Source organism: Corapipo altera, unplaced genomic scaffold (genome assembly GCF_003945725.1).
Source record: "Corapipo altera isolate COAL_440 unplaced genomic scaffold, ASM394572v1 1, whole genome shotgun sequence".
NCBI lineage: Eukaryota > Metazoa > Chordata > Aves > Passeriformes > Pipridae > Corapipo > Corapipo altera.
This window is the reverse complement of record NW_020884873.1, coordinates 3,783,569-3,810,008: the sequence shown is the minus strand read 5'-3', so window position 1 is coordinate 3,810,008 and position 26,440 is coordinate 3,783,569. Positions and strand designations below refer to the sequence as shown.

Genomic DNA, 26,440 nt, shown 5'->3' with positions numbered 1-26,440 from the left:
ACCCAAGATCTTTTGCTGCAGGCCAAACCCCTCTGAGCAGTTTCCTTTCACACCAGCAGGGTTTGCCTTTTTTTTGGTCATGCTATCAGATTCCTGCAGTCGCTCTGTAGCAACATGCCAGCCACTGTGGGCTGTAGGTGGTGTGGAGGAAGGAGGGGAACACACCAGAAAGGAGTCAGGTAAAATTACTACCTTTTTCCAGATGCACATTTAGAGATACAAGACTAGGTAGCTGCATTCATTCCCAGTCCAGAAGGCCCCTAGCAGCCAACTCTTGTCAATAAATGCCACTGCAATTAATTTTTTTAAGTGTTACAAATATGGAGGAGCCTGAATGATCAGAAAGCATTTTTGGTTTTTTTGTTTGTTGGATCCAAGGAGACAGGCTGTTATTTTATTGCTCTGTGTAGATGCTCCTACTTTGATGGACAAAATGTCTAGAACAATTGGACAACAAAGTGACATAAATCCCAACAGAACAAAAATATATCCATTACCTACGGTATGTCCAGAATCAATCTCTGTGAGGGATGATTATGGTATTGACCTGAGATCTGTCAGTACATTTTCCTCTAAGAAGTCCCAAGTGCTTGTAGACAGAGCCCCTCTGGGGGTTATCTTTCATGTACACCAACATGAACTGAAAAATAAAAACTTGCCTTGTGTGTGTGCTTTCCATAGCTAGATTATAACAATTCATGTTTATTGAATTGTTAGCTCAATACAAGTTGTGATAAAAGAATAAAGGAAATTAATATATATGGTACAAGGAATCTATGTCACCAAGTCCTCAGCAACTGAGACACTAATCAAGTCTCTCCCTAATATAAACTTTCTCACCTGAGTGCTCGGTCTACCTGGACAAACTTCAGTCAATATCTGAATAAATCTGGTAACTAGGATGGCAGCCGAAAGAAAACAAGAGCTGAACAGGGTGTAACCATCAACAAGAAACCCTTAGGGTCTAATGCATTGTAATTTCAATTTATTACAAAGACCCTCATGTTCATCTGAAAGTAATACAAGCAGGTTTTTTCAGATTGTTATTTGGTCTCTGGAGAAGATGCATCCAGTTTGAGTGCAGTAATTGCAAGTGGACCGACCACACATAGATGCCTTCAAAGATCTCATAATCGCCCAGACCCAAATAACCATCCAAAGTCAAAGAATTAATTAATGTACAACAGCAGCATTATGCTGGAGGGAAGAAAACCCTACAAAACACAAACCTTGTCACATAGCCCTGTGTGATGCAGATGAAGAATCACCCTCCTTATTCCCCTGGACATTAACCAAAATAAAGTCAGGAATTTTAGTGCACTGCTAACTAATAGGATTAAAACCAGGTACATGAAATTTGAGAATGTCTCCCGACACTTAAGGCTCTCTTGGCAGTCTGTTCATCAGACAGGAGGGAAACCATAATACGAGAAGCAGTATGACAAGCTAAACACCATAGCCCACGGCCTTCATGCAATTAGAATATCTCTATCATCCTGTTGTTTTCTCATCCACCCAGAAAAACTGTGATCATCTGAACAGTCCACAGCAAGTATTCAAAAGAAATGCATGCACTGCTTCAGTCTTTAAAGAGTCAGAATCCCACCTCTCCTTGAGCATAAAAGGGAAATTCAAAGGGAGTTACTCTGCTTGTGACACTCATTATTGCTGGGGAGGTTGGTACCTTGCCCTCAAGAACCATAAGACAGAATCTTTCTCTGGCCAGGATCCTCAGTACTTATATCACAGAATTGGAGAGCCAAAGAGAGGAGAAGCTCACAGACAGGAGATGGCAAAGTTCCGCCAGGAATCCCAGCGCTCTCTATCCCATGTCAGAATAGGGCTGAGCATGTGTTATAATCCCAAAGACACCTGGTAATGCCAGATTTAGATTGCTTTCAAACCTTGTGATAGCGTGCACTTGTGGCTGATCTTGCAACACAGTTCAGGCTTGGAAGCCACGCTTCCATTTTTCAAGAATCAGTGGTCTGTCACAGAAGTTTTTTAAATTAAAACACTTGCCATAGAGACTAGAACTGTTCATAATCAGCATAAAGAGGTATAACTGTCCTAAACTCTTACATACAAAGATGATTTTTACCTGACATTCTGCAGCCATTCCAAGTTTTAGCATCGTAAAAGCTTAGAGGAAGGGGCATGGATTGCACATTACAGTGTCTGATGCATTAAAAAGGATTTTTTTCAGTCATTTTATAGTACATCTGCAGGAGACTACTTTCAAGCTGGGACTATCACTTCATCAAATTGGAATAAATAAATATTTTGCATGCTTATAAACATGCATACGCAGAGTCCAAATATGCACACTGTGTACTTCTCTGCAAGAAATCACAGAATTTTCCAAGCATCAATTGATTAACCAAAGAAAATTGTGGAAATGAGCATGAATGTTCCCATATCCACACTATAGTGGAGTAAAGTGAGGTGAAACCCCAACAGTGGGTGAATCTCTGGGTCCCTGACTGTCACGAGTACTGAGTGCCAGTCCTCAGCTAAGAGCTCACCCTGGCTCTGCTATAGGGTTTGCTTCTGCCCCAGCACTCCTTCTGAAGATCCTACAAAGCACTTACTCATATTTAATCCTTGAAGTACTCTGGACCTTGCAAGATCAAGCCTCAATGAAATATTTAAGAGACATGCATACAAAACCAAAGGTAACTGACATCAAGGATAGCCAGGGAGTCTAACAAATTACTTCAAAAATAATGATACAAAGAGGAAAAAAAACAGCTTCTAGAGAAGAATAATTCAATCAAATGTCTTATATTTGAATCTGATAGACACCATGTAGTAAAACCCTGAAATTCTGTACAATGAACATCACTGCAGTGGGTGCATAGACAGCTGAAAAAAATCACATGAAAACTCAGGTTGCACTGGGAAATGCTGTAGCTTTGTACAGCTACAGCAGCACAAAGGTTGCTCCTTTTTTACAAGTTCTATATAGATCTCATCAAGCTACTGTAATTTCAAGAGTGTTTTGTCACAGTTAGGAAGAAATTCGTACCATAGAAACCTTGGTTTTACAAAAATAGTAGTTTTTGAAGTATGCTAATTATTTTATAATTATACAATGTCTGAAAATACTTTAAAGGTAAACAGAAACAAGAGTGGATGGAAGCTGTGGCTTAAAATTGAGATGTGAGGCCTTTCAGTTGAAGCATGCAAACATTTTCAGCACGGCTTTTGATAGATTAATACATCTGTTTCCTTTTCTCTCCCCCTCCCCAAGTTGCATCAGAATTTAAGAGGAAAAAAAAAGGCAAGAAAAAGGAAAAATAGTTACGGAAACATGTACACAATGAACATTTAGCGTCCATAAAAAAATTCTGAAGTTGTCATTATAACCATTTACATTACATTAGCAGTCATTATACAATGCACAGTATACAAACACAGAGATATAATCTTCATCCTAAAAAAAAAGTTTACTTTCTGAAGACAATGAGAATGAGAACCTGTACCCCCTTGCTGGGCTGGGTTTCTAGTCAACACCTATGGCTTTATTCACCAACCAGTTGTGCAGCCAAACAAGTGATCTCTGTAATGATACACAGCCACGGTTTCACGGCAGGGTTGTTTGTGTCATGGAAATACATTAACTCAGATAAACAATGGCAGTTACAAAATATTTTTGAACTGGTTTCATTTCCTTGTTTCTTCCATACTGTTACTGGCAAAGGAAGCTCCTGAAGTCCCTACATTTCTACAGACCCTAAACAGGAATAGAAACAAACTCATTTAAAAGCAAATTCAGACATTTTTGTATGAATTGCCCTCATTACTGAGGCTTGCTGGTCTTTCCCATTAGCCTTCCATTCCCTCCCTGAATGCATGGGCAGAACCATGAATGACAGAACAAGCTGCCTTCACAAGCTGAGGTACTCTCATACAGACTGCCCTCTCCTTTGCCTGATGTTCCAAGCCTTGCATAATCCTGGTTAGTTTGAGAGGAGGAGACAGAGAGAGAGAGCGTAAGAAAATTATTACAGAGTAAATCATCTCATCCCTTTGCTCATGTCGACTTTTCCAGGCCAGTTATCAATGTCATCTGCATCATCTGAAGCAAGCTACAATTCAGTATGCTGGAAACTCATCAGGAACATAACCCAGGAAAAGAAAGGTCCAAACGAACTCACTCAGAAATTCTGTCAAACGTGACTATAGGCATTGCTGTGCAACTACAATGTGCATAACAGGATCCTGACGGACCAGTCATAATGTATATAAACACTGATAGATCAGATCTGCCCAAAGTCAGTGCATTTGTTGGAAGACAGATGTATCTGCTGATGCTTAAACGCACAGAAAGCAACAGAGATCACAAATCATCCATTCACTATTGCAGTTCTGCCCTGGTTTTTTACTGGGATAGAGTTAATTTTCTTCACAGTACCTGGTATAATGCTGTGTTCTGGATTTAGGATGAGAATAGCATTGATAACACACTGATGTTTTAGCTGTAGCTGAGCAGTGCTTACCCTAAGTCAAGGACTTGCCAGCTTCTGAAGCTGCCCTGCCAGCGAGTGGGCTGGGGGTGCACAAGAAGCTGGGAGAGGACTCAGAGAGGACAGATGACCCCAACTGGCCAAAGGGATATTCCAGACCATATGGCATCATGCTCAACATAAAAACCTGGAGGAAAGTTGGCCAGGAGCTCAGGAAAAGGCTGGGCATTGGTTGGTGCTGGGCAATAATTTTTCATTTGCATCGCTTGTTTTTCTCGGTGTTTATTTTTATCACTTTCTGTTACTTTCCTCTTCATTACAGTAATTTATTATTTTACTTTATTTAGATTATTAAACTGTTCTTCTCTCAACCCACGAGTTTTCTCACTTTTACCCTTCTGATTCTCTCCCCCATCCCACTCAAGGGGGAACATGAGCGAGCGCCTGTGCGGTGCTTAGTTGCCAGCTGGGGTTAAACCACGACAAATTCCCTACTCACTCTTCAGCAGCACCTGAAGGAAACTCAAACCACAGCGACTGCTCAGACATGATGATCTTCAATGTCCAAACAACAGCCAACAGAAAATTGAATTCAAGCCCCACTACAGGGCATGTTTTCAGCATTTTTCGGGGGGGACGATGCTCGGGGATTTAACTGCAAAACTCCCATTATTAATAGAAGTCGCACAGCTAAATCCCCACAAAATATAGCGAAAATATCGCCTTACATTTCTCTCTGGTACCGCTCCTGATCTGTGCTGACAGTGCTCTCATCATGAATAACATTATGTCAGGCTGCCCAATGATTCCTGAAACTGTCAACAATGTTTAAAGTCAAGTTCTCCAAACTTTTTAAAAGTTAATCATCTTCACTCTGGAAGCATAAAAGTTGAATGCAATAGAAAATGTGCAGATTCACAGCAAGTTTTATTGACTTGCTGGCCAAAGACATCATCTAGCTGCTGAAACATTTACATACTACAAAGTACTATCTATAGAAAGACTGGCTTAAAGGCCAGAATATACATGAGATGGCAGAAAGAGTTGAGAAAGTATGGAGAATAGTGCATAGTGTACTTGATTTTACACTAAATTATAAAAGACTTCAGTCAATCCAGTGTATGCAATCAGCCTAGTTTGGGGAATTTGACTATAACATCATATACAAGCATAGCTAAGAAAGAAAAAGTCATAAGAAATCTTAATTTCCTTGTCTTTTTCTGTTTCAATCTGACTTAGAATGCCACTTTTTTAAAAAGTATGGAAAACCATCAATCCCTCCATTTCCCTTCATTTATTTCTTTCTTTCAATTACTGCTCATCAATGTGACGAAAAATTTCACACTGAAAGCCTGAAGAAAGAGCAATCAATGTATGCAGGTCCACAGGGGGCACTAGTAAAGAAAATACCACCAAACCATCTTCTGAAAGGAAGCCAATCAACTTGACATTTTTAAATGTCTAAATTACAAATACACACATATATAAAATGTTCCAAATCGAGTGCCTGATAAATGTTGTATACACTTTAACCACCTATGCTTTACATTCTTTTTTTGTTACTTTTCACTTCCTTTTTGTTGTCTAAAAGGGTGTTTTCAGCAATAATGACAATAACTTGTACTCAAGACCTGCAAACTATTGACCTACACATAGCCAAGCACACAACTAAATATCAGCAGGATCAGGAGTAGAATAAAATCTCTCAAATATGCAACAAACATATAACAATTAACAGGAAAACTATTTTTTTTTCCTGCTTACTCAGTTATTAATTTTACAGGAATTACAGCAGGTACAACATTCAAAGACAGAAAGTAAAAAGTAGATTTGCATCTAGAGGATGGCTTCATAAAATTGCTCAAGGAGAATCACTGTGGGAGGGAACTTAAGAGAGTTCCATCAAATATCTACTGCAAAGCATGTGAATTGACTGCAGTAGATATTTGATGGAACTCTGTTAAGTCCCCCTCCCACAGTGATACTGTAACTTTTCTGTAACCAATTTTTTTTTTTCCAAAGGTCATAGTACTTCCATGAAAACCAACCCTTTCTCCTGCCATCATCTATCACAGGAAGTATGTGCATGTTGGCAAACACTAAGCAGGAGTCAAAATTCTAGCAATTTCATAGGAAAACCTGTTTAACTGCCTGAATTGTACAGACAGTCACTCCAGTCTCCAGGAGTTGATCCAAACCGAACTGACTTACTAAATCTTTTGAGATTCACCCTTCATTGTTCACAAATCTTCCAGTGATCTAATCAAATGATCACACTGGATCACATTGGCATTCAGTTTTGAAAATTTGAGATTTAATGTTAACACCCAGAATGCATCAGCTGAATGCACTGACGGAGTCCAGAAACAAAAAGGCAAAGAAAAGAGGATGCAGGATATATTATTTTATAATACCAGGACTATTATGCCAAGTTTGCATTTTGGGACTTAATTTATGATTTTCTAATAGTATTTGCTGGCAACATTTCTCTTTTATTCTATGGACTGTTGAACCAAAGCATTTGACAAAGCAGCCAACAAAATCTCTCTGCACTGTATTGAAGTCCTCTTCAAAGATCTCTAACATATGTTTCGTGAAGAAATAGAGGGTGTATCTGTCAGCTTCTCTCAAAAGCTAATAGAGAACAGTTTCATTTGCAGAGGAAGGCACAGTTATTCTGCTGGTTCCATATTAACCTGGGAAACCCTTTAAACCAAGGATATTTTCTCAAAATCAGTTTCTACTGGTCTTTTTCACTTTTGAAGGAGCAGAAAGGGATGAAGTAGAACAGAGAGACAATCTCACATGATAGGGCCTGTCTTAAAGAGAGCTCTTATCAGGAGGAAATTTATTCAGTCATGAGAATCTAAACATAGCTCCCTGTTCACAGAGAAAATACAAATTATACACAAGAGTCCTCTCATTTTGGCACTGGGTAACCGTGGATAAAAATAAAGTAAGGAAGAAGTAAAAGTGATCAGCAACTGTTTGCTTGAACTCCTTTCCAATTGCCCCCAGTCAAGCCATTGACGTGGTGTGGCCTAGAAAGGGATAAACCAAATTACTATCTACAACTCATGTGTATACAGAACACTGGTCTCTTAGACTGTATTTGCTCCAGAAAAAGGATTTTCTCTCTCTTTTCCTCCCATCCTTTCTTCTCTCTTGTCAGAAATGAGGTAACTGTATTAGTGAGAGAGAAACAGAGGCAGAGAGGTGGTTACTCAATAGCATCATGTCCTCTGATAGGCAATACACCCCAATAATTTTGTCATCTCAGGGGATCCAGCCACGGCGGGCATCTTCCATGCTTGCCAATAATTACACTAACATTCAATCCTGTACCATGCAAATTCCCTCTACCAAAAAGATATGACATTTGACATGGTCCTGAAATGTGACTAAAATGCTTTTAGATCCAGGCTATGCTGTTCAGCAGAGCAACTGCAATAAAGGAAATACCTATCAAATATATAGAAAAAAAATATTGACAGTGAGGGAGGTACAGCATTGGACCAGGTGCCTAGAAATTGAAAAAGATCCTGAACAACCTGAACCCATTTCCAAGTTGGCCCTCCTTTGAGTGGAGGGTGGAACCAGATGGCTTTCAGAGGTTCTTTCCAACCTAAATTCCGACTCTAACCACGGTTTAAACAGCCAAACAGTCCACTGCTAGTGGCTAATTGTGGGCTTGCTTATGTAGCAAACATTTGCAATGCATCCTATTCTCCCAGGGAAATTTCTCATTAAGTTGAAAGGGAAGGTAAAATTATCTAAAGAAGTGCCAGATCAAGAAACATGAATTACTGTTACTTGTCCCTCTGAGTTCTTCCCATCTCTTCAAACTCCTATATGAAAAATAATTACCAATTCTTAGAATAACACAGATCTTCATCCTTGCAATGATTATTCAGAAATTATTTTGGTAAAGGAGTAGGTTTGCCAAGACAAAATTCATTCAGGGGTTGCTTCAAGCTCTGCTGAATGTTTATATCAACTTTTATGCAATCTGACATTCCCAAAAAGAACTGACAGTAATGGACTGGAAACACAGGGAAACCATTACAGAACACAGAAAAAAAAGAGTTTCAAAAGAAACAGAATTTAAGAGCTAAATTTCTTAAACTGGCTCTGATAAGGGACTTGCCTGAACAGAAACCCTCTGAGGAGCTTTCAAACTAACAAGATGCCACTCTGGGTTGCTCCAAAACGTAACACAAAAGTTGCAATGTGAAGCTGCAGCAATAGTCCCCTCTGGGGTTTATTTTGTCAGATTTGACAGGCCCAGGCAGATTTTACCAATTAGGAATAAAGACAGAAGGACCTTCCAGGGAAACGTTAGAGTCTCCAGGAATAAGGTCCTGGTGTTACTCTCTGGAAACCTGTCCCCATCCCATGCTCCAGGTTGGTGTTAGGGGGGCAGCAGTCCATTGGTGCCACAGTTTGTGAGGTTGCAGTGCAGAGCATATCTTACCTTCACTGTCTCAAAAAAACCCAACTGGTTGGGGCATTAAGAAATCTCAACTGTAAACCAGAATTCTGCATGTGTGTTCTTCCATCTCTGTAGCTTCAGGATTCAACAAAGCCCTTCATGCTTGGGCCAGTCTGGACATTTTTTTCTAAAATGTTTTTTTGATTCTTGACTCCTGATCTTCTGAGACCTACCGAAACCAGATCAGAACAAACCATGCTCTTGTTTCTCCTCAGCAGTCACTTAAACTAACATTGCATTTTCTTCTTTTTTTTCTCTTTCCTTGATAATTCCTAGCTGGAGATAATGCTCTTTGGTGCCCAAATGCATACACCCCAGTAGGAGTAATATGACTATCATGTTATGATGTCTGTTTAACAAAGAGTTAAATGAGGACAGAGTGTGACTCTGTCCATACTCCATCACTATCAACCTCTTCCACGAGATGAGAGAATAATGTAGGCCAAGAAAAGTTATTGAGTGCCCCTCCCCACCCATCTTTAAGAATAGGAAGGCTAACCCTGAAGTCTCTCCAAATTATAATGTAGTTCAGAATAAACTTTTTAACTTGTTATGTGGAGTCATGCTGGTTCTTTCTACTAATGGGTGAAAATTTCCACCCCACTACAATTTAGGGCATTCTAATTGTTCAGAATTAACATTATTACTAAAATAAAAAATTGCTATTTAAACAAACTTGCAAAATATTCCTCTTCCTTTCTTTATACTGCTAAGTCTTTAATTGCTACTTCACCAAATCTTTGCCTCAAACAGTAGCATTTGTGTACTGAAAATATTGTCCTTCTCTTTTTTGCACATGGATAACACAGAGCAATCTTTCCTCCCTCACCTCATTTTAACATGTTGCAGAATTACTGTGGACATTCTCATCAGAGCTTGTAAAACAACACCTACAACAGCTAACAGTGGGCTAATTTGTCTGTGAGGTGACAACTGCTCCATCCAAATGTCTGCAAAACATCTCAGCAAGTCTCTCCAATTAACAAAGTCAAGTAGGATTAATTTAATTTTCACATGAGAGTTCTTCTCAGAAGAACTGGTTCGGGTGTACCCAACAAGGCACTTACTGAAGCAGAATAGGTAAGGATTAAACGTTCTGCATACACCCAGAGCTCTGCATCCAAGCATCTCAAACTCTTCCTAAGTCCTTAATTAATTAAAACTCAAGTTATCCTCCACGGCAGAGAAATATAGCTCTGCCAACTTTACAGGTCAAGGTCTGAGGCAGAAGTAGACCAAATTAATTGCCCAAGATCCCACAGAAAGCACTTGGCAGAACTAGAAATTCAAATGACTTCACTTCCAAGGTGTCTCGCTCTGCCCACCCAAACAAGCAGCTGTACCTTCATTCATTCTTTCCTCCTGAACATTTGTAATTTTTTAACATGATGACCATCATTTCCAGTCAGAGGGAGCAACACACAGTCACTGAAGCAGCTCTTAGAAGCTTCTTCAGAAGAAGAAGATATAAGAACAGTACTTCAGAGCAATGCAGAATAGGAGGTTTAGAGTTGTTCACCTGATACTTGTTCTGATTTTATCAGCAGCACAGTCCAGGGTTGGAAAGCTCAGATAAGCTAAAATTGGTAACTTTGATATTTTTGTGACTTTATGTCATCATCCATAATGCTACCATATAGTAAAACATTATACATGATGACATAACACCTGGAGAAAGCATTATGCTTATCAAAAGGCTGTGGGTTTAGCCAATTCAGTTCAAGAGCTCATGAGCATTTCTGAGCTTTTAGCTAGGCTCTATCAGCTCTGGTTATTACCTCCGTCCCTTTTCTGGCAAGCTGCTCCAAAATAAGAAGCAAATAACATGGCTGCATTGTCTACCCTATGCAAAAGCCATGCAAGGGTTTAATAGTTTGATGCACAACAAGAAAGATATAGGTCGTTGTCATCTGTTAAGCCATGACCTTGTGAAGGTAACCAGAAAGAAATTAAAAACAAAAATGAAATAAAAAAAGAATCACACTGCCCTGCCTTCACAGACCTTTGCCTTTTGCGTGAAGGCAGCTATAAAACATGTGTCAGGGAAGCCACAATATTGCTAACGAGAGACAGTGGAAGAAAAGTTGTCTCTGTCGCTCGGAAAATCCCCATCACATCTACAGTAGACGCTCCCAGTCAGCAACTGTTTAGTCAGAAGTTTTAACCGACTCCTTAAATTCACCATCTCTGGGGCCTTGCTGCTTAATAAAGACTACGGGGTGTTGAGAAGCACAGTATATTATTTCATTAAGTGCTTTTCGGGAGAAGGGGATTTAGAAGTAAAACTGCTGGCTTTGTGTGGCAAGGTTACGACCTTTGACAACTTTGGAGCTTATCTCTTTCATCTTCCCACTCCCCCGAGACCCCGAACTTGCGGAGGGATGGAAGCGGGTAAGCCGGGGCCAGACAGAGTCCAGCATTGTTGTGGGGCTGCCTCCTCTCTCTCTCCCTCTCTCCCCTTCTCTCTCTCTCTCCCTCTCCCTCTCTCTCTTTTTTTTTCCCCCCTAAACAAAACAGATCTGAACTGAGCCAAGGAAACAAAAATGTATTGTTCCTCGCAGATGGAAGCGAGTGTCGCCTAGGTAACCAGATTAATCTCCTTTTTCTCTCCCTTCCTCTCTTGTAGTGCGGTAATCGGTGGGCTCTTTTCACAAAAAAGCCAGCCTCAAAGCTGGGGCTCTAACTAGGTTCCTAATTAGCTGCAATTTACAATGAAGACAACATGATGAGATAATAGAAATTTGCAAAATAATGACATACCTCAGCAAAATATTCCTCCTCCTAAGAACCATTTTTATACAAAAACAATAAAGAGGGCCCTTCTAAAGCAAAGCTGGAAAATGGTGGTGTATTATGTGACACAGAACATTATTGTTCGCCTCTTGTTCCCCCAATCAACAGCTTATTGTTTGGCATCTTAAATAAAAATGACTCAAATACAGGCCACATAATGATCTCCATTGCGCTAATACACTGTATATACAGAGTAGTCAAAAATGTACCCAAGCCAAGGCCAGTGGGGCTGATAAAGTACCAGGGCCCAGAAAGGTAATTTACAATACAATGCACTAACTATTAGTACTGGTCTTAATCACACATATCTTTCTGATTTCTGTCAGGATGCGCTCTGACATCAAAAAAGGGCACCCGAACAGGGGGCAGCTAGTTAATGAAATATGATGGATCGCATTTGTTTTCATGTGGTGGTGAGCTCAAACGAAGCAGCCTCCAGACTGTTAGCCAACAGTCTTCTCTTGTGCAACATCAAAGGCTCCCATTGAGGGGGGGGGGGGAGAGGGAGGGCGCGGGAAGGGGGATCACGGGGAGACAGCGCAGAGGGAGGAGCGCCAAGCAACTCAAAGGACCATTAAATCGTAATCTCTACCTTATGTCCGAAAGGGGAGAGCACAGAAATGGAACGGGCCAGGGCCAACCTGCCACTGGTTTCAAGGGGAAGGAGTGTCAGCACCTCCACGCGCGGTGGAGGAGAGGCTGGTGCACTGCTGCTGAAATTTGGCGTTTTGCTGCACAAGGGTGACTTGTCATTGCAGACGTGAGGAGTACATCCCTGCTAGAGCCAGAGGAGAGGGGACAGTTCAGGGCAGTTTTGATCCTCACAGAAATACTTAATAAATAGCAACAGATTGTCTAAAATTGTCAGGAAGAACAGGAGCAGCATAAGTCCTTCCTTTTTTATGTGTGGACTCATCAGTGCTGACTGGTGCGGCTGCAAATATTCAAGAACTACAGATCAATGGATTGTCCCTCAAATAAGTGCAACTATAGCCACTTTGGGCAAGGATGGGAAAGCATTATCACACACCCTGGCCTCATCTTTTGGTTCCTGAGTATGGCAAGAAGCCTAATTTCCTTTACAGAGTAACTGAAAAGAATCGGAAATGTCATATTATACAGAGCAGGCCAACTGCTGAAAACTACTGACAGCGTACCTGGCCCCAGCTGTACAGCAAGGTCCTGCAAGACAGTTCACGTCAAGGGTTAAGCATCCCAAGAAGCACTGTGATACAACTGCCATCTGTTTATAGAACTTCTTTCATCTTTAAGGATCTCAAAGCACTTAAATGGTATTATGACTTTGCTCAGGAGAGCTACTGAATACATCAATGATGAACATTATGCTGTAACAAGGATAAGGAGAAGAAGAAGATTTTAGAAGTACTCCAAATATGCCCATTCTAATGGCCACTGCCATGAGAAAGAACAGACTGGGCTTTGGGTTTTAAGATGTTATTCAAAACACTCACACAAGGAACACATGGGGGTACCTATTCATCCTGAGACCCGTTGGAAGTGTAATGTGACACCTTTAAATCAACAGCAGTGAACATTAAAACAATAATAAAAAAAAAGAAGCATGCAGATTTAAAACACAGAATGGCACTAAAAGTCAATTTTCATTCTGGAATTGTGTCTGCTAGAAACAAACATCTATAAAGATTTCTAGGAAAAAAGAGAACAAGGTGACAAATGGTAAGCCTTCAGTCTTTAAATGGAAATAAACAACAGTAAGTGATTTGATTGTCAAGTTCTCATGTGCTTACTCAATATTATTCTCTCCATGCAAAGTCTGATTCAATTGCAGAATAAGGTGTTATTTAATGTAAGAGCATCAAAACTGGTTCTGAAAAACAAAATAATGCGTAAGGTACTTGAACGGGTTGTCAGGCAGCCCTACTCCAACCAATGCTGAGCATCTTCTTATCCCATTGACTTCTCCCAGCACGGGAGCTGGCAATCTACCAGAAGTATCCTGACACACAGGATCAGGCAGCACCTAAGAAAAGAGCAGGAGAGTGAAGAAAATGCCTTTGAACCTGTGAACCCAATTCAGGGTAAATCCTGTGTTGACATTACTGATCATAGAAGTCACTGGTGCTTCTTTGCACCAACTGAAAGCAAGGCCTAAAGATTTGTGATTAGCTTGTTTTTTGTTTCCACGTACTATATACATTTCTATGGAAGGTTGAATATAGACTGTCCTTTTCAGGCTCATCTAAAAAAGCAGACCCAGTTTACAATTTAGATTTCTAAACACAGAAATAAGCTTTTACCTGGTACATTTTTCTCCTTTGGAGCTTACACCTTAATCTATCTAGAGGTTTTATCTTTGTATTCTTAGATAACCCTGTGTGGAACAGCCACTGCACACCAAGCATTTAGAAAAGCAGGAACAGTGTTGCTGCCCTGTGTATCCCGTGCCAGAGTCAGAACAGCAGCTCTATATCTACAGCCTGGTATAATTAACACCAGCTTGCCATTTTACACAGAAACATTAACTCTTCCAAGCAAGTGCTTCCCCCATCCATCCAGCTTCTTGGATGGATGAAATAAGCAAGTAAGACTTAGTTTCCCACAATTACAGAGCTCTATCTGATATTGCAGGCGCACAGCACAAATTGAATTCAGTGGGATTTCTGTATATTCAGCATGTGAAGGTTTGGGACTATAAATATTAACCTTTCTCCAAAGCAATCATATCCAATGTACCACACCATAGGAGGCCAAAACACTGGGCCTGATCCTGCAAAATGAATCCTGTCATCCCTTTCTTATTTTTTTTTAAGCTAGCAGAACTATTTGTGTAAATAAATGGGCACTCAGTGCATTTTCTTTTCCAGCATCCCGAGTGGCTGGCACAGACTGAGTTATACAGCATGAATCTAACCAAGATCATCTACACTGTTCCCCTGGAACAGCACCTGAGCCCTTGTGGCCTCGAACTGCTCTGGAAGTACAAATTTACAAGCAGCATTTGAAACATGACTCAAACATCCTCCAGTATGAGCAAGACCTGGCGTGTGACACAACTGGCTCGCCTTTATTTTATTATCATTATTACACCACTCCCAGGCTTTGGAGACCTTTGTGTGTCTCGACACATTTCTTTAGCATCTCTTATAGCCTTCAATCTTCCTGCATTTTCTACCTCTGAACCAGTAGCAAATGGCAAGAAAAAACTACATAAACAAGTGGGTTCACGCAGGACACAAGAAAATCCATGCAGCTAACTTAAGTTTAATGTTCTTCAACTCTATTCCTCCTTCCCTTGCCCCTGGCCCCCAGGGGAGGTGGGAGGAATGGTTTAAATCAATAACCAAAGGCTTCAATTTTACAAACCCTTGAGCCATTAGAGCTCTGAGTCCTTGGTGCACCAGTCATAACCTCCCCTGCCCCTGCACACACATACACACACACACGTAACACACATATAAAAAAACCCTCCCGGCCTGGCATTAAAAACCTTCACTCAGTGCTCCTTACTTAAAGGAAGAAAACAATTAAGTGAAACCTTGAAGTAATCTCATTCTGCCTATTTAGCCTCTTCATCCCTCAATGTGTGGTTAGTAAGTGTTGCAATCAGGGGCTAAGGCCTGCTATCATTCGGCCTTAATTAAAAAAGACACAAGCAGTGGAGCTGTGAATTAGAAATGTAACAACGCACTACCCCTGATTAATTCGAGGCTCATGTTGGATTAATAACTCCAAACAAAGAACAAAAGGAAATTGTTATGCGAATTGCAGTCCTCCCAGGCCAGACAAAGGTCAAATCACAGGATTTCAATTTCATCCGGAGTCGCTTAATCAACTCCCTCGGAAGGAAGACCATATGCAGTCCTGAAAGCTGCCCATTGTAGTCGTCTTGTCACTGGACCTGAGAGACGGCACAGAGATAATCCTAACTATTCCCCATCTTTTCTCCTTCTTGTCTGTTTCTTTTCTTTCTCAGTTTCTTTTTTCTTTTCCCTCCTTTTTTTTTTTTTCATTTTGACAAAACCCCTTCATTAGGGCTAATGATTAAGGAATAAGGACACTATCTGTCAGAAAGCAGCTTTTGTGGCTGCTGCCCCATGGAAGCTCCCTGGCTCTGACTGCCCATGCAGCTGCAGACGCAGCTCCTCATTTTGAGGGGGGTCTTCTCCAGCAGCAGCAGAAGCCACAAACTGCTGTGCTTCATTCAGCATCACACAGTCACATACAACAAACAGCACTGGGGGAGTGTAAAACAGGATGTGTTGTACACCTTCAGTGCTCTGCCTACATCTTAATACTGGGGTCTTGTGGGGAAGAAGAGTATTCGCACCCTGAAGACTTATCTGACCAGAACTAAGCCACAGAGCACAAAATCTCATATTTCCTTGCTGTTCACACCCCCAATAAAATGATGATAATGATGAGGGAGCAAAGCAGCCATCAGTTTTCATGATCTAAAATAAACTGTCCCTCCAGTGAGCAGACACAGAGCATGTAACTTCTCAAGTAACTCACACAGCAGAGCATTTTATATGGACTGCACAGTTATTCTACATAAAGAATAAAGAAAAGTCCGAGTCTGCCCCTCATGTCAAGAGCAAGCCTACAGAAACTGAAAAGGAGCAAGAAAGAAGCTTTGAGGCAGAGACCTGCAACATGGAGATCAATTCCTGCTCCCCCTCTCCCAGAAGGCTCTCTGCCCATCAGCACAGTAACATCAGTTTGCCACACAGCTGCCTGCAGCTGGTCCAGCCTGGATGGGGCAGGTATCCTCTCTCAGACAGATCCCTAGTGTTTATACACAGCATTTCAAAAGCCAAGCTGGAATTTCTCAGGGTTTCATTTGCCAGGGTTTTTTTGTATATTCTGTAACAGCAACACAGTTCAGGACCAAATTTGCTTTCTTCAGCAATCAGCTCCAGCAAGGGGCCAAGAGCCAACACCACTTCCCACCTTGATGTAGACCTTTTGCTTAACCCAAACAAATCTCTCCTGATTTACAGGGAAATGAGATACAAAGATTTAAGCAATCTAAGTTCTCTTTTAATCTCAAATTCTGGTCCCAAACATATTCTGTGTATGAACTCATTACTGTAGGATTGCTGACAAATGCTTCATGACTCTCTGACTTGATTTTGCCAAGAGATACCTTAAAGGCCAATAAAACCACCCAAAACCTGGTACTAGTACCTGGCACTGTACCAGTAGTTTCAAAACCTGACGGCACCAATGGATAAAAGTTAGGATTCACATATTAAAACACCTTGGGAATTGCAGATGAAGATTCTGTAGAAGTCTCTTACCTGTGTTAGGCGCTGGAATAAAACTGTAGGTCACTCGGTGAACTTAAAAGAAGATCCTGTTTTGACTTTCAGCTTGGGATCATCTCCATTCAGTTCTGTCAGAAACTAAACTTGGTCCTCTTTCCAAGGGGCTGCTTACACACCTGCTGTCTCTGAATTAGCTGTTGGAGGGGAAGAAATGGTTCATGAATTGCCCTGTTCTGAAGCCCTTTCCCACCCAGAAATATTCCACTTTTAAATACTAACCCAGTAAATGACTATTCAACTTCTCTGATGCTTTCCTTATAAGTATCAGTTCACTCTTGCTTTACATATTGATTTCTTAGCATGCAACCAAAAATTAAAATGAAATACATACTGTGCCATGGAAAAGCAGAGTCACATACTCAGAAACTCTTTTGCCTGTGTTATACCACGTTATTAAATCCAAATTATATGGAATGCAAATTCTGCTAGAAATAAATCTCTCAAGCATTCTACCAGCTCCAAAAAGTAAGAATAATTTTTGAAATCTGTTACTATTAGAAGCTCAGCAACATGCATTACCAGCTATTTTAGCTACTTCTACTCTTCAGTGCAAAAGTAAAATACAAGTTTTAAGCGTGCAGCTCCAAAACTTTAGCCTATGTACTCGTTTGTCAAAGAAGGCAAACTGTGCACATATCCCAGTAAGAATGAATGGGAGGACAAGCTTGTCCTTTTCCATTATTCTTACTACAGGTGCTGTGGAGCTGTTCTTCATCTCCTTGTCCCAAAGAGACACTACCCTCTCAGAAGAAATCCTCCTGCTTTATAATAAATTCTGAGCCTCAAGTTATTATTATTCTGTGATATGAAACAGAATCACAGAATGGTTAAGGTTGGAAGGGGCCGCAGTGGGTCATCTGGTCCCACCTCCCTGCTCACGCAGGGTCATCCCAGATCACATTGCACAGAATTGCGTCCAGATGGTTCTTGAATATCTCCAGTGAGGAGACTCCACAACCTCTCTGGGCAATCAGTTCCAGTGCTTGGTCACCCACACAGTAAAAAAAGTTCTTCCTCATGTTTAGGTGGAACTTCCTGTGTGTCAGTTTGTGCCCATTGCCTCTCGTCCTACTGCTTGGCACCACCAAGCAGAGCCTGGTCCATCCTCTACACCTTCCCTTCAGATACAAATAGACATTGATGAGGTCCCCTCTCAGTCCCCTCTTCTTGAAGCTGAACAGGCCCAGCTCCTTCAGCCTGTCCCTTCTCTAAGAGAGATGTCATTTATCTATATGCAATAATTCATTGTATATAGATAAATGACAGTAGCCTTTTGAGTACATACAGTTAAAGACTTTACAGTCCTTGACTCGACTGTAAAAATCTTCACTGGGAAACATTCTGCAGCACCTTTTTGGAAAATGACTGTCTGATCTTGGTATTCATTCATGTAATTTCTTTGAGGCAAGCAAAAGGCTCGCTTGCATAAAATCTGAGTGGCCTCCACTCAGGCTGCACACCATCACCCTGCAATACTGTTGCACATGAAGCTTCAACTTCTTGTGTGTCAGCTGCATATAGAATTTATATTTTCATGTTTAAATTTAGTTAACCTTGTAGCTGTCAATCTAATGGGGGAAAGCCTGGCCACACGTTTCCCATGTATTCTAATTACATAAGAATAAGTTTTTCTTCAACAGTAGGAGAAACACAGAACCATTTCGGGTGGAAAAGACCTCCAAGATCATCAAGTCCAACCTCTGACTGATCACCACCTTGTCAACTAGACCATGGCACTAAGTGCCACACCCAGATATTTCTTAGACACCTCCAGGGATGGTGACTCTACCACCTCCGTGGGCAGCCCATTTCAATGTTTAGTAACCCTTCCATGAAGAAATTCCTTATATGTCCAACCCGAACCTCCCCTGGTGTTGCTTGAGCCTATGTCCTCTCATCCTGTCACTTGTTGCCTGGAAGGAGAGGCCAATCCCCACCTGGCTACAACTCCCCTTCAGGTAGTTGCAGAGAGTGATAAGGTCTCCCTTGAGCCTTCTTTTCTCCAGGCTAAAGAACCAGAGCTCCCTCAGTCTCTCCTCAAAGGATTTGCTCTCTAGTTAGCACACACTAAGGAATTTTTTAGGACCTAAGTTCATAGCCCAGGTCCCCAGGCCCACGAGAGGCTGTTACTCCTCTCAGTACAGGACATGCACCTCTTGCTTATTGGTGAATGGTGTGCAAATAAACGCAAGACAAGCTGATGTGTTAAGAAAAAAATAGCTCGCCACAATGATCAAATCCACTGCTATTGTAATACTACAACAAAAAGGTGCTTAGGACAGCTCTCTTCTGCTTTCTACAGAAGAAGGCAGAGGCAGGTAGATATTGGGGCATCAGCTCCTTTTCCAACCCAAATGCCAGCAGCTCCTGTAGCTTACTTTAGATGACAATCAGCTGCAAGTCTGCTGAGGATGACGAGGAGAAGAATTTTTTTAATTCTGCTGACCCAACCAGCCCCCACCACCAAGTTTGGCACACGTATTCTGCATCTTGAAATCAAACTTTGCCCATTTTCATAGCTCCTGAATGCACTGCTGAGGAAAAAACAGCTTCCAAGGAGCTGCTCTTGATGGGATAGGCGTAGCCTAAAACTTTCCCCCTTCCATTTTCAGCACAACTGCCTGCCTCTCTGACACAGCTACACTGAGGCAGCTGGGAAGAAAAGGCAAGCCCTGGCCAAGCTACATCTGGGGACCAGCAGACTGACCTGTACTTCCATGCAATCCCTCAAAATCAGAGGTGTCTTAGAGCCTGTCCCATTCTCCTTGCTTCTCTCAGCTATCTCCAAAGACCTATGAATTTTTATAAATCCCAAAGTGTCAACAACAGGCAAGCATTTAAAGCTGCCCTCAACTTGACTTGCTCTTTTCTTTTCACTAACCATCTCAAAGCTGTGTACCTGTTTCTTTAAGCAAACAAACCAACAAATTTCTCTGATTTTACTTGACATTTTTTCTAATCCTCTCTCTTTACTTAGGAGCTGCCTCTTTCTCTTCCCTTCCACTCAAACAAGCTGCTGGTGAGAGATATTCGTCCTTTGCAGCTTCTACCAAGTGTGCAATAGCTTTCATGTATCTCTACCTCACTGACCCTTCATCTCTTTTCAAATCACAGATAAGAAACAACATTTCCTTATCTTGCTAAGAACTGGGAATACTTTCCATTTCTATTACAATATTTGCCACCCCTATTAAGCACTCTAAGAGTCTGCATGAAAAAAACCCCTCATAAATATGATAGTTTTCTGCCAGATTGCGAGAAACAAATAGGGCCAGTTTTTCAGGGGATAGTATTCCAAACTGTACTGTAAGCAAGCAGCTGTGTCGAAAGATTAAATACGATGGGATGTGCAGAGAAAACCAGTTATGTCAAGCCCATTTGTCTCCCTCCAAAAAACCCAACCCAACCAACCAAACATAATGTGGGTTCTCCTATTCACCTTACCAAAATGCCACTTCGGTTAGAAAGATAAAATCAGAACACAGCAAATTAGGTTTTACGTCTGGGTAATTTTTCCAAAGAAGTCCAGCACCTTTGTTTAAGCTCAACTTAAAGGATTGCACACCATTTCTGAGAGTTGCTGGGCAGCTGCTGCTCTCCCTCTCTCAGAGGTGGCTGCTCCTCAGTTCTGGCTGGCATAAAGCAGGGCAGGATGCACAACCCTTATTCCCATAAAGCCATTTTAATTTACATGATTAGTCCCACTGACATCAGTAGGAAAACACCTACTGTAAAAAAAAAGTAGTGCAGGAGAACATTTATCTTTTTGCAATAAAACCTCACAACAAACATATCCAGTCTAAGCACACTAAATTTACTTTCCAAGGAGTCCAAACAATAACTGCCAACATATCCACACAGATTACATGTTCTTATTTTATGGAAAAAGTGGAGTAATGTTTTGTGCTTTTGGTAATATGGCTACTGTCGGATTTTTTTTATTTTTTTTTTTTTTAATGCAAGAAATAGGTTTCGTGAGAAAATTTTGCAGGAAAAGTTTTTCCTACCAAAAAAAAAAAAAAAAAAAAAAAAGAAAATGCAGCAAAAAAAAAAATATTACCAAGAAAATAACTATTTTGATAAAATTTCCATGACAGCTCAGACATGCAGGAGAGAAGTACCAGCAGCTAAAGAGGCTGAATCTTCAAATCATAGAATCATTTGGGTTGGAAAAGGCCTCTAAGATCATCAGGTCCAACCATTAACCCAGCACTACCAAACCCATGACTAAACCATGTCCCCAAGTGTCACATCTACATGTCTTTTAAACATTTCCAGGGATGGTCACTCCACCACTTCTCTGGGCAGCCCATTGCAATGCCCGACCACCCTTTCAGATAGAACAGAACCTTAACCTGTTTCAAGTACTCTGCCACTACTGCTGTAGGTCCTGGAGTCTTCTGGATTCTTAGGAAATTAATAATTTCCTTGAAAGAGACAGTTTTCATTCCAAGACATAAAAGTATTTCATGAAACAATTTTTTTTTTTTCATTTTTGGCCAGCTTTAATAGTAATTATGAGGATTGCCAATTACTGTTATGAATCAAGAAACACAGTAGTAACTTCCTTGTAAAAGAATCTATAATACTTCCACAAAGTTATCAGGAATCTTACCTAATTCTTCATCACCATGATGAGAAATTACACCAAGCAGTAAGATCAAGAGTCTATCCATGTTAAGTAAAAAGGAAGACCCTGGAAAGAGGTTCAGGAGATTGAAAGAACTGGATCTTATGAAGCTTTATTTCACCTTTGCCTTTTTTTTTTTTTTTCATTTTCTTGTGAAATCTGTCTCCTTTGCTTTGATGCCTTTGATTGAAGGGTATTGTGTAAGTGACTCACATTTGCACAGCTCAGAAACATGAACACCAACAAAAGCCAAAACATACAATTTGGTGTATTTGCTTGCTGACTAAACACTTTTTCTTATATCTTTCTTTGCTTGGAGGGTAAATTGTTAGTTTCAAAGCTGAATGACTGCTTCAGTAAGTTGGGAAGCAGACTATTGGTACAGTGTGATAATTAAGGGATCTTAGTTCTTAAACAATGCTGATAAAACAGAAATCCCTCTCCCTTTTTTCTGGATTACCGTTAGAACTGAAATCAGAGCACGCTAAATGAATAATAATTTGCACCTTCTGTGAATGATAGAAGATTGAATCAAATTTTAACTCAACTCTATTTGTAAATCCCTCAGGATGACATAATTACTATTCAACACATACTTTAATTAGCTGTACACATCTACTTCATAGTATTTAACAGGTTTAAAAAGCTTTTATTGTCTGTTGAATGGATGTTCCATTCTTATCAAAATGAAAATAATTCTGAATTTCCTAAACTGGAAGAAATTTGCTCACATAAGTCAAGAAATGACCTGGAAATTACTGTTCCTATAGTCAAATAGTTATCTTTTTTTTTGGCATTTTTAATTTTGTTTCAAATTCACTAATGGTATAAATAATTGATAATGCACTGATGTGAATTATTGTTGCTGCTTTTGATGAAAAAAGGTCATAGTTGCATGGGGCGGTGAAAAGATAAACCTACTAAAATTTTTGCACAGAATTTGAAATAAATACAAGCCAATATGGGACGTGATTTCTTTTCCTGGTTTGCATTACAGTATGGCCTCACCTCTAGAAAGAACTATTGCTTTCATTGCTCCATCACAGATCGGAAACAGGCTGAAATTCAGCAGACGAAACTGAAGATTCAGCATCGGAGACCTTGATCCTCACATTGTGTTAAAAGCAGGTACTTGCTCACACACAGAGGCTGTTCTTTAAACCAGTGGGATCTGCAGAGCGACACAGCTCAGTCACACTGCAAGGCTGCCACGAGCCAAGGCTCACCCTGAATCACAGGCACAATGTTCCCTAAAATCCGAGAATCACAGAAGCTTTTAGGTTGGAAAAGACCTCTAAGGTCATTGAGTCCCTTAACCCAGCACTGCCAGGTCCACCACTAAACCACATCCCTAAGTGCCACATCCACGCTTCCTTTAAATACCTCCAGGGATACTGACAATAAGAGCAAACGAGGATGACAATGATTATGTGCAGACACACATGCACGTGGTATGTTTTCATTATTTTGTCAAACTGCCCCAAGTGAGATTAAAATGTTTACTTAAGTACTTATTTTATACTCTGTGTCATTTGCTTTCTGTTCTCCTTAAAATATAATGCAAAAGACAGATGACTCCTCAGCACAACTCACTGTTCCCGGGGCCAAATCTAAATGAAGATAATCAACACACAGGGAAATGATGGAGGTTGAGCCTGGGGGGGAGGGGAAAGGAGGACTAGAAGTGCTTTGCTCTCTCAATCACCTTGGTTTCACCGGGACCAGAGAGAAGCTGAGACCTCTGCAGTTGTGGTAAAGGAGCACTACCAGGACCCGAGAGTCTGGGGAAAGGGAAAAACCAAGGATAAGGCACACTGATCTGGCATGGGAGAAACTAAACAACTTGAGGAGACAGTCTGAAGAATATTTTAGGTACTACTCCTCCCAGCCACCCAAACATCATCGGACCAGGACTTAAAAGTCCTAACATTTGCCATAAACAGTGATGCTCAGAAACAAAAAAAACTCCCACCCTAAACCATACATAAATGCCTTCCAGTGCATTTGAGATCCTTTTTGTTTTCTCTTACTTCTTTAGGGTGCCTCAATGCCATATTTTCAAGTTTTTCACTGCAATTCACTGTGGTAAAATTTTAATTTTTTTCCACAAGTGGAGGTAGAGATTCTCACACATTTATGTTATCTCAGAACAGGGCTTTGCAAGACACATTACATATTGTAAGCTTCATGATAAAATTGCAGGCATTGTGTTGGGAAACTAATCTGTTTTGCCACTGAAACAGAACCAGGCAAAACAAAATAAAAATAAACTTATTCAGTCAGGAATGGTTCTTGTTCCATAGCTACATTTCTTCCCGTGTGTATGATGAAACTGTAAATGCTCAATCATTAAAAATTAAAAAGATAAGGATCACTCAAATATTTCAATCTGATCCCATATCTCTCTCAAAGGTAAAAAAAGGGGAGGGGTGGTGGTATATATGCCAAAATACACCTTTATACTTTACCACCACCTTTCTTTGCACATAAGTTTCCACCTTGCCTTACTCTGGGTCTCAGTTGAGACCCAACAAGAGAAGGTCTCAAGCCTTTCTGGAAACTTTACAGGTTTAGAGTCACCACCTGCAAATCAATAAGTACTGGAAGCTTACTGGAAGTCAGAGCAGGCTGGGAGCAACAGGCTCCTCTGCTCCCGCCCTGCAAACAAAGCAGGCTGCAATCTCCCGTGCCAGCATCCTTCCCCTGAGCAGCCTGCTGGCTCCTCCCGGACAGCACACCACAGGAACCTCATTTTGAGGTGACAAAAAGATGGACCTCATGTTGCTGCAACTGCATATCTATCTCCAAGTCATTACCCTGGAAAAGAGAAAAGCTATTTGTACTCTCCCCAGTAAACTTGCTCTTCTCGATTTTCCCTAACATTACAATGAAACTTTCCTGCCTGTCGTGTTGGTCACTTGTTTTGTGCTGGAAAAATTGCAAAATCATGGGGAGAAAAATGCTGCCATATGCAATTACTGTGCAGCATTAGCATAGTGCTGGATACTCTCTAATTACATACTGTACCGTTGACATGCACATAAAAAAAATGATATTGATTACTTATATATCATTTCTTACTAGAAAGAGAAGTAGTTTGAGCTCAGCCAGCTACCCAGGAAAAAACTACAGGAGGCCAAAGAAGGATTTACAATTCTTTTTCCGCTTAAATGACATCATCTGTGAGGAAACATGCATTTTGATGGAGCACATTATAGAAGAACATTGTGAGGGTAAAAAAAGCTTGATAGAAGATCCAGGCAGCAAAAACATGCGATTTTGAGCATTATAAAAAGGGCGGTAGTACAAGCTCATGTGGGTCACCCAATACATTCTGTTCCTAACTGAATTCTACTGTCTTACAATACTCATACTATGTTATTTATTATTTGCATTATATATTACTTGCATTATATATTATTCGCATTTCAGTATCCCCAGCAAGGCCTCAAGGAAACCCCACAGGAGTATTTTCATGTTTGGTTGATTAGTTTTGCATCTGCATAAAAATATTTGCCTTGTGCCTGAAACCTTGACTTCAACGCAGAAACACAGAAAAAGCAGGAAATAAATCTGATCTTTCTGCTTTCCAACTCCAAGTTAATAAAATGTTTAAATTAACTTAAAGATGAAGTTCATAATATGAACAATGTCTTAAAATTATATTCAGTGTGCCAAATTTCTGAAAGCACTTCTAAGTTCTGCTGAAGCCCCAAGTAACTGTAAACCTGTTGAGTGGCAAGCACAGGCATCTGAGCCATCAATAGCCATTTCAAATTTTACTACTAAATCTGTGGAATACACGACAATGAAAATCAGCTGATACCTGGTTTTCGTGGCTAAGGTTTCACCACGAAGGCAGTAACACACATGAAACTCATTGTGGGTGCACTCACACATGAAACCATTCAGTGGGTAGCACTCAAAAAAATAAACGCACGTATATGCATCACCAGAAAAAAAGAAAACTTCACAGAAACATCAAGTTCGCAGTATTGTTTTTTTCTACACACTAAATATTTTAAGTGGAGATATTGTCTCTACATAATGCGTGTTGGCACAACCACAGCTCATTCTTGTGTAAATAATTTGGTATAGCATCATACAAATTGCAAATATGGCACTTCATTTTATTAAGAAAACAACTGATGCAATAGCAGCTATAGCAAAATTGGAATGGTAAATAGGTTGTATTTTTATAAACTTTTCCTTGGGCCTTTCTGGCAGTTAATTTATTAAACTTCTGACAGTTATGGAAGCCATACACTCAGTGACTCTGCTTCAACAGGTTGAAAGAGATTCTACAATCCTACAGTAGACAGGGTAGATACAACTAAGTCATCTAAGTGATTTGGCTTTATTATTTCCTTTGAGGGAATCTGAAAGATGAATTTAGGACTTTGAATAACACAGACCTGGAATAACAAGATCATTGGATGGAGAGTCAAACATGGAAGAAAGAATGGAATAAATCAATTCTTTGGTAAGAAGCTTTTTGCTTGTGAGCTTGAGCTGACAGGCATTACTTTATTCTTATAAAAATGAAAAAAGCTCCAAGTGGGAGTTGCCATGCAGGGAGGGGGGTGGGGGTGGGGAATGAATGGCATATTTGGGATCTGGCAAGTAGAATGGATCTGGAAAAAAATTTGGTCCTAAGTCCCGAAGTATAGCAGATCTGTGCCCTGATTAGCTTACATTCATCCAAACCTCCTTCTGTGCCCTGTGCTTAGATTAGGTTGTGCACACA

At 40.5% G+C, this 26,440-nt stretch overlaps 1 protein-coding gene across 7 annotated transcripts in view; it reads right to left on the bottom strand.

Annotated features, from left to right (window-relative positions):
* The window catches only part of SOX5 (SRY-box 5), a 640,197-nt gene that overhangs the window by 322,983 nt on the left and 290,774 nt on the right, over positions 1-26,440 (bottom strand). For all 7 annotated transcript variants that reach the window (XM_027659186.1, XM_027659196.1, XM_027659172.1 and 4 more), the window contains one exon: positions 17,037-17,197. The gene's annotated coding sequence lies outside the window, so the exon portion shown is untranslated. The remainder of the gene's footprint in view (positions 1-17,036; positions 17,198-26,440) is intronic.